Source organism: Rhincodon typus, chromosome 3 (genome assembly GCF_021869965.1).
Source record: "Rhincodon typus isolate 14 chromosome 3, sRhiTyp1.1, whole genome shotgun sequence".
Classification (NCBI taxonomy): Eukaryota; Metazoa; Chordata; class Chondrichthyes; order Orectolobiformes; family Rhincodontidae; genus Rhincodon; species Rhincodon typus.
In genome coordinates this window covers 106,816,897-106,825,733 of record NC_063334.1, presented here as the reverse complement: position 1 = coordinate 106,825,733, position 8,837 = coordinate 106,816,897, and the positions used below count along the sequence as shown (strand labels likewise).

Below are 8,837 nucleotides of genomic sequence, written 5' to 3'. Positions count from 1 at the left end.
GGACCCAGCAGCGTGGACTTGACTGGGCCCAGCAGCTTGGATTCGAGTGGACCCAGCATGGCAGATTCGAGTGGGCCCAGCAGTGCGGATTCGAGTGGGCCCAGCTGTGCGGATTTGAGTGGGCCCAGCACCGTGGATTTGAGTGGGCCCAGCAATGCGGATTCGTGGCAGCAGAGTCGGAGGTGAATTTGGGTTCCCAATGGCTTCTGCATCATCAAGGCAGTCCTAGTGCCGACTCATGGCTGCTCCTGCAGAGGTGAGTTTAGGCCGGTGTGGTACCCGGTGACATTGGTGGCATCTTCAGTGAAGTCTCATAGGGGCGAGGGTATCTGTGGAGGTGAGATGGCACCGAACAGTGGCAACTTACACTCCAGCAGCAACGCCACAGTGAAGGCAGATCATGCCTGGACACCAGGCTCATAGGCCAATACAGAGCACTTCACAGGAAGGACGGTAAAGTTGGACAATTTCTTCATCTCTACAATGTCCTGCCTTTATATTCTATGTTTTGGCTTATTTTTCTTTGTTTTAAGATGGCGCAGGAGAGTGGCGACAGTATCCAACACTTTTCGATGTATTTTGTAACAAGATACGTGTGACAAATAAATAAATCAAATCAATAAATGAAATCAAGATGCTAATCTCTGCAGCAATGAGTGGGAGTCCCAAAGGCAGCCCAGGCCAAGGTTAGACATCTCCTAGGGGCTGGAAAGGAAATTGGAGCAGGAGGAGAGAGATACAGTTACTGTCATTCATGTACAAATGAAATTGGCAGGACGAGAAAGGAGGGTCAGCTGCAAGAATTTGAACAACTAGGAGCTAACTTAGAAACAGAACATTTGAGGTAATAACTATTACTTGAACCATAGGCAAACTTGGGCAGGATAGATAAAACAAAGGAGTTAAAATGAGCTCAAAATTTTTTTGGGGTGAAATGGGTTTCAGTTCATGGGACACTGACAACAGGACTAGGGTAAAAGGGAGGAGGGTACTCCTCTGATGCTGCTTGGCCTGCTGTGTTCATCCAGCTCTACACCTTGTTATCTAGGGTAAAAGGGAACTGTTTTAGTGAGACAGACTTCATTGAACCTGGCGGGGTGTCGAGGGTGAATGAAATAGCTATGGCTGTAGAGACAACTTTAAACTAATTAGATAGGAGAGGATTTAAGAAAGGGAAAAGATGGACTTAGTGAAAGGAAATGGCAGCACTACACTGCAGTAATTTGGTAACAATATGCGGAGTGGTGCAGGAAGGGACAGAATGTATAAATGTGGAAATCCAGGATCAAACAGGGTCAAAGCAGGTAAACTTGCAAAAAGGCAAAATTAATGTCTCTTTATTTAAATGCACATAGTATTCAGAACAAAACAAATGAATTAATGCCATAAATAGGTTAATGGGTATGATCTTATAGTCATTGTGGAGGCATGGTTGAAAAGAGATTAAATCTGGGAGATATCTAATTAAATATTCACTGGTATGTGAATATTTTCAAGAGGACAGACTGGAAGGGAGGGGTGGAAGGATAGCTCTGTTAGTATGAGATGGAATAATTACAATAGCAAGAAATGATCTTGAATTTGAAGGTACAGAATCCGTATGTGTGGAAGTAAGAAAGAACAAAGGGAGCAGAGACAAATGGTAGTAGTCTATAGGCTCTCTAACAGTAGCTATACTGCAGGACAGATAATAAATCAGGAGATGTTGAGGGCATGTAAAAAGGCAATTCATTAATCATGGGTGACTTTAATCTTCATGTAGATTGGGAAAATCAAATAGTAGACTAGCCACAAGGAATAATTCATACATTTAGACTTTTGAATAGACCTCTTTTATGTTAGTGTTGATCTCTCTCTGCACCTTCTCAGCAGATGTAACATTGTACCCTGCATGCTGTTTTGTTACCCTGATACACTTGTATAGTCCGATCTGCCTGTAAAGCGTTGGTGTTCTGTCCTGCTTGTTGTTTGTATGCTTCGGTTTGCTGGGGTGGTTGGCATCACTTCCAACTCTGTTTTTCAGTGATTTGTATATCGGGTCCAGTTCGATGTGTTTGCTGATGGAGTTCCGGTTGGAATGCCAGACCTCCAGGAATTCCCTGGCATATCTCTGTTTGGCTTGTGCTATTATGGATGTGTTGTCCCAGTTGAATTCGTGTCCTTCTTTATCCATGTGTATTGAGGCCAGTGAGAATTGGTCGTGTCTCTTGGTGGCCAGTTGGTGATCGTGTATCCGTATTGTCAGTTTTCTTCCAGTTTGGCTGATGTAATGTTTCTCACAGTCCTTGCATGGTAGTTTGAATATTGTGTCAGTTTTATTGGTTGTGGGTATGGGATCCTTTACATTCATCAGTAGCTATTGCAGGGTGATTGTTGGTTTGTGGGCTACTCTGATACCTAGAAATATATACTTCAATCAAAGAAAGTCAGCATGCCTTCATGAAGGTGAAATCACGCCTGACAATTTTATTCAAATTCTTTGATGATGTAACAAGCAAGATATATAAAGGGGAACTGATACATGGGATATATTTGGATTTTCAAAAGTTGTTCGAAAAGATACTGCACTTAGGGTTCATAATAAGTTAAGAGTTGGTATGTTGGTGCAGTATTTGAGCATGGATAGAGGATTACATAACTAACAGAAGACAGGCAGTTGTGATAAAGGTGTCTTTTTCAGTATGTCATCTGGTGGAATTCAATAGGGATCAGTTCTGGGGTCACAATAATTTAGAATATTTATTAATGACTTGAATGAGGAAAGTAAATGCATTATCGTCAGGTTTGCAAATGACAAATAGATGGGAAGGCAAATGGTGAGGATGAGATGTGGAGCCTCCAGAGGGATATGGACAAGTTTAGGGGTAGGGCAATTTTTGACAGATGGAATATAATGTGGGGAAGTTATGCACTCTGGCTGGAAGAACAGAAAAGCTGAATCTTATTTATATGGAGATAGACTTCACAAAGCTACAGCATAGGTGAATTTGGGGGCCGTCGTGCATAAATCACAAAAATCTAGCCATAAGTTTCAGCAGCTAATGGGGAAGACAATGAAGTGTTGTCTTTATTTCAAAGGGAATGGAATATAAAAATGGGGAGGTCTTGCTAATGCTAGACAAGGCTAGACACCACCCAGAATACCTTAAGCAGTTTTAGTCTTCTTCTTTAAGGAAAGATATACTAGCATCGGAGAAGGTTCAGTACAGAGAAGGTTCAGTAGGTTGACCCTGAGTATGGAAGAGTTTCTTATGAGGAGAGGTTGAGTCGGTTGGGTTTGCATTCACTGGAACTTCAAAGAATAAGAAGTGATCTTATTAAAACATATAATATTCTGAGGGGGCTTGGTAAGATAGATGCTGAGAGCTTGTTTCTCTGTGATGGAGAGTCTAGAACCAGTGTGCACATTCTCAGAGTAAAACGTCACCCAGGTAGTAAAAAGATGAGGAGGAATTTCTTCTCTCAGAGTGAATCTGCGCAATTTCTTACTGCAGATGACTATTGAGGCTGTGTCGTTAAGTATATTCAAGGCCAAGACAGTCTGATTTATAATCATTAGGGGAATCACGGATTACGGAGAAAAAGTGAAAAAGTGAAGTTGAGGATTATCAGACAAAACCATGATCTTATTGAGTGGTTGTACTCTTATGGTCTTTTGATCTTATGGTGAATTTCCATGGAGGCCAGTGTGTCAGATTAAGTATAGATATGAGGGCAGAGGGTGGGGGATGGGTTAGCTGGAGCCCAGTGGGAAGGCACAGAGAAACTGGTGAATGACACATAGCGGTCTGCCTTATCTTGTACACTTCACAATAGAGCTCCAGGGCAACCAGTATATTCATTTCCATATGTTACAGTTTTAACTGTGTTTTTCTCTCTGGGAAGCATATTAAGAACCTAACTCCTATTGTTGACATCAACTTTTATTCAGATGAGACAAGGGATTGGGCTTCCACCCTGCTCCCAAGAGGAAAATGTCCAATTTAAGCCTCAAATTGTAGAACCTGCTTTGCAGGCCTTGGAATATCCAGCAGCCTCCAGGGGTGTCCTCGGAATGCACTCCAACATTAGCAAAAACTCTTCCTCTGACCTCGAACCTCCCAACCACCTCATCAGAATCTCTCAAACAAACATGCGCAATGTCCCAGACTGTCTGCTGCTTCTTGGAATTGTAACCTTACACACTACCAGATCAGATCCCACTAGGATCAATACTAAACCGGATCAAAACAATCTCGCACTCTAAGTGGGGACTCACCTGGTTCTGTAACCTCTTTCTAGGGGTGGGTCAGTGATTAGCACTGTTGCCTCGCAGTGCCAGGGACCCACTCTTGGGTAAGTATCTGTGTGGAGTTTGCACATTCTCCCTATGTCTATGTGGATTTCCCTCCAAAGCACCCCACCACCCGCATAAACTACCTTCAGTAGAGAAACTGAGTGTTTTTTAATAGAAAAGTCGATGGTTCTGACTTTAAGTCAGTTCTGTATAAACTTAAGAAAGTACATTTTGAAAACTGAAAGAGGGAGATTGAGGTTAGAAAGAATGAGAAAGAGAGGAAAAGTGAAAGAGATACAGATTGATAAAAGAGTAGCAGGGGGTGTGTGTGCTGATGTTATTTGAATCTGAAAAATAAAACACCAGTTGCATTTTGAAGTCAACTAATTATATCATATGCCTTGTGTTCCAAGTCAGATGGTACAGCACAGAAATAGGCCTGTGCTGTTCGGCCTTGTAAGGAGTGAATCTCCTGCTGCCTATATTTAAGGAGAGTAAGTAGGAATAGGATCAGTTTATGGATGGAGGGTCAAATGGTAGGGGAGGACACACAAGTCGAATGGGTAATTTTGGAAAGACATGGTAGCAGATCTGCATGTGAAAGAGTTAGGAAGCAGAGGAGCTAATGAGATCAGTGGGCAGGGACCATGAAGGTAGCATGACAGTTTAACACAGTTTATTGAAGATGTGCTATATTTTCTCCAAGTAATTCCAATCATTTCGAAGGAAAGATAAAAACAAAGAAGTAATGTCATAGAGTGTTTTGCAATCAATAAAGTACTTCTTTGCAGCGTAGCCTCTGTTGTAATGTAGGAAATGCAACAGCTAATTAGCAACACAGCAAAATGTTACAACAGCAATGTGATAATGAGAAAATAATCTGTTTCTGTGATGTTGATTTAAGAATTAGTATTGACCAAGACACCAGGGATAATTGCCGCAGTCTTCTTTAAAATGATGAGAGGGGGAGGTAGATGGAAGATGATCCTTATTCCATCCGTCTCCCCCTCTCTCTCTATTTATTTCAGAATCCCCTTCCCCTCCCTTATTTCTGAAGAAGGGTCTAGGCCCGAAACGTCAGCTTTCCTGCTCCTCTGATGCTGCTTGGCCTGCTGTGTTCATCCAGCTCTACGCCTTGTTATCTTAACTTTTAACCAAACGGCTGAAGCCTGAATCTACATTTTCTTTTTTCCTACTGAGGTTACCACGAAGAATTCTCTTTCTTTACCTCACCTAAGATATAGTGACCCTCAGGTTAAACCAACAGTCATGATCTCTCTCTAATGAGACAGCAGTCCTGTGGTCTGGTGAGACTATGGTGGCTTTACCTTTAGGGTTTCACTAATAAAGCTTGCATTTGTTACCAATTCCAAATGGCCTGGGATCTGAGTGCCTCGATAGGTCATTATGCAAAGTATTTAAGGGTCTATCCCACTATGTCGATCTGAAGTCACATATAGACCTCTAACTAATATATTAGGACCATTGTTCCTGTCTTGAATGATCCTCTTTTCTGAAAATGGAGACACCATCTACTTACCAAAGTTCCAGTTTCCTTGGTTTATTTGTGAGTTTCTTCTGAAGTCAGCTTAAGTGGATTTTAAAACACACTCTCTGTCCTCCTGTTGCTGGAGCAGAAAATTTAATATGCTGTAAAATTTCAGCTCACTGATTTCTGGTTAGCTCCGAGTTCTAACTGTACACAAGGGGCAGCGCTCCAGGTGATAGTATATCTAAGAGCGAATTCAACAGCTGGGAGAAGGGTTATGTCAGATTCTGGCATCAATGTTCAGTGCACACATATTTGGACTGATCCAAAGTATTTTGTGTGTTTGGCATGAACGTGAGAATCTGGCTTAATTCCAAGAAGCCTTTGTGAAAATGCTTCAGTCACAATCTTGTAGAGAATTCACAAACTGGCCATATTCCTCTGATGATATGAAGGCTGGATTCCATTCATTCTTCACAAGACTTTGGTCTGTAAGTCATTTGAATGTAAGAGATATGATTTCTCTGTAGTCGGCCAATCAAAACAACAAAATATCTAATCACTGTTTGGATGTAACACTGGCAACTAGAGTTTCCAATTTTTCTTTCTCCTGCAGTTTTAACAATGAGCCATAGAGCTGTACAGCATGGAAACAGATCCTTTGGTCCAACTCATCCATACCAACCGGATATCCTAAATTAATCTAATCTCATTTGCCAACATTTGGCCCATATCCCTCTAAACCCTTCCTATTCATGTACCAATCCAAGTGCCTTTTAAATGGTATAATTATACCAGCCTCCATCGCCTCCTCTGGCAGCTTATTCCATAAATGCACCATCCTTTGCATGAAAATGTTGCCCCTTAGGTCCCTTTTAAATCTTTCCCCTCTCACCTTAAACATATGCCCCTTGGTTTTGGACTCTCCCACCCTGGGGAAAGACCTTGACTCTATCCATGCTCTCATGATTTTATAAACCTCTATAAGGTCACCCCGCAGCCTCTGACACTCCAGGGAAAATAGCCCCAGCCTATTCAGCCTGTCCCTATAGCTAAAACCCTCCAACCCCGGCAACATCCTTGTAAATCTTTTTCGAGCCTTTTCAAGTTTCACAACATCTTTCTTAAAGCAGGGTATGAGGGTTGAATTTTTGACTTTTAAGGAATTCATTCATGGGATGTGGGTGTCACTGGCTGGGCCTACATTTGTTTCTCATCCGTTGAAAAGGTTGTGGTGATTTGCCTTCTTGAACCTCAGCAGTCCATATGCAGTATTTAAATCCACAGTTGTTAAGGAGGGTATCTAGGATGTTGAACCAGTAAAACTGAAAGGATGATGATATATTTCTAAGTCAGGATGTTGAGTGGCTTGAAGAGAAACTTGCAGGTCCTGGATTGCCCATAGATCTGATACCCTTGTCCTTCCAAATGGAAATGGTCATGGGTTTGAAAGGTGCTGACGAAGGAGCCATGAGGTTGTACATTGCGTTGGAGTACGCTTCTGCTACTACTGATCGCCCACAGAACCTCATGGATGCCCAGTCATTGCTAGATCTATTCCAAGTCTATCCCATATAACACAATGAAGACAGGACAAAGCCTCAATATGGACTGTGAGGTAGTCAAATCTACCGATACCATCATGGACAGATGCATGGACATGTACTTGTAAAGGATTTTTGGCTATGATAACAGAGTGAAAACTCAGAACTTAGAGGAATCCATGCTTTTAGATCCTGAACAAAATTGCTTGGGGTTTAATGTTAACTTTTGAGTGCAGGCCTGTGAAGTATTATATCTGTTTGGTGACACTCAATTCTGCTTTGTGAGATGGAAAGCTAAAGGGTAGAAATTGCAAAACTTATGACCAAGACAGTGGCAGGTAAAGGCAGAAAGTTGTTTGGGTGAATTCAGACTTGGAAAATGGAAAAGACCTTAATAGATTCAGAAAGTGAGATGAAGCAGTAGCTTGTGAGGACAGAGGAATCAATGTTGGATTTTTGAGAAAGAGCACTGGTGGAATTTTAAAAGAGAGGGTAACAGTACCTCAACAGAGAAAACTGTTTACAATGTCAGTGAGTGCAGGAGTCAGGAAGGTGCTACGAGTAGGTCAGAAGTTTAGTGGTTAAAAATATTGTAGGCTATCACAGAATCATTGAATACCTAGAGTGTGGAAGCAGGCCATTTGGCCCATTGTGTCCACATACCGAGCCTCTGAAGAGCATCCACCCTGTCTCACCCTCCTACTCTATCCCTATAACCCTGCATTTCCCATGGCTAGCTTGCACATCCCAGGACACTATAGGCAATTTAGCATGGCCAATCCACCTAACCTGCCCATCTTTGGACTGTGGGACCATCACAAAGGCTTACAGCGATTTCAGGATAAATTCTCATTACCACTATGTAACTGTAGATTGACAATAAGTACAGTGATGCCACATGCAGAGAGAGAAACCAACTGCCATGGTGAAGAGATAACAAGGTGTAGAGCTGGATGAACACAGCAGGCCAAGTAGCATCAGAGGAGCAGGAAAGCTGACGTTTCGGGCCTAGACCCTTCTTCAGAAAGGATCTAGGCCCAAAACGTGTTCATCCAGCTCTACACCTTGTTATCTCAGATTCTCCAGCATCTGCAGTTCCGACTATCTCTGTCATGGTGAAGAACTGCTTTCACTAGTCAAAGAGACACGAGAAGTCTCAAACTGAAGATTCACTTGCAATGTCAAGACAAACAAGACTGTAGGCCCAGTGCTGTTATTAGAGGTGTTAGGTAGTTGTTTCTTCCAGCACAGACTTGATGGGCTGAAGGCCCTTTGTCTGTGCTGTAAACTCTATGACTCCTTGGATTCTATAATGACCAAAGTATTTAAAGGTGTGGTGGTGTCTTTGGTGTTCAGAATATCAAGCAAATAGTCATTGAAGCAGTGTCTGGGTGCTGAACAAGAAAGTGGTTCTTAGATATTAAAAAAAAAGTCATTACAGGCAGTAACTGTGTTGCAAACAGGTTCTGTTCTGGAGTCTCCGAGACAACAAGGTGCAGGGCTGGATGAACACAGCAGGCCCGGCAGC

General features: G+C 42.2%; 1 protein-coding gene across 1 annotated transcript in view; it reads left to right on the top strand.

Moving 5' to 3' along the window:
* The window catches only part of LOC109921340 (solute carrier family 22 member 4-like), a 104,242-nt gene that overhangs the window by 44,227 nt on the left and 51,178 nt on the right, over window positions 1–8,837 (top strand). The gene's annotated exons all lie outside the window — the stretch shown is intronic.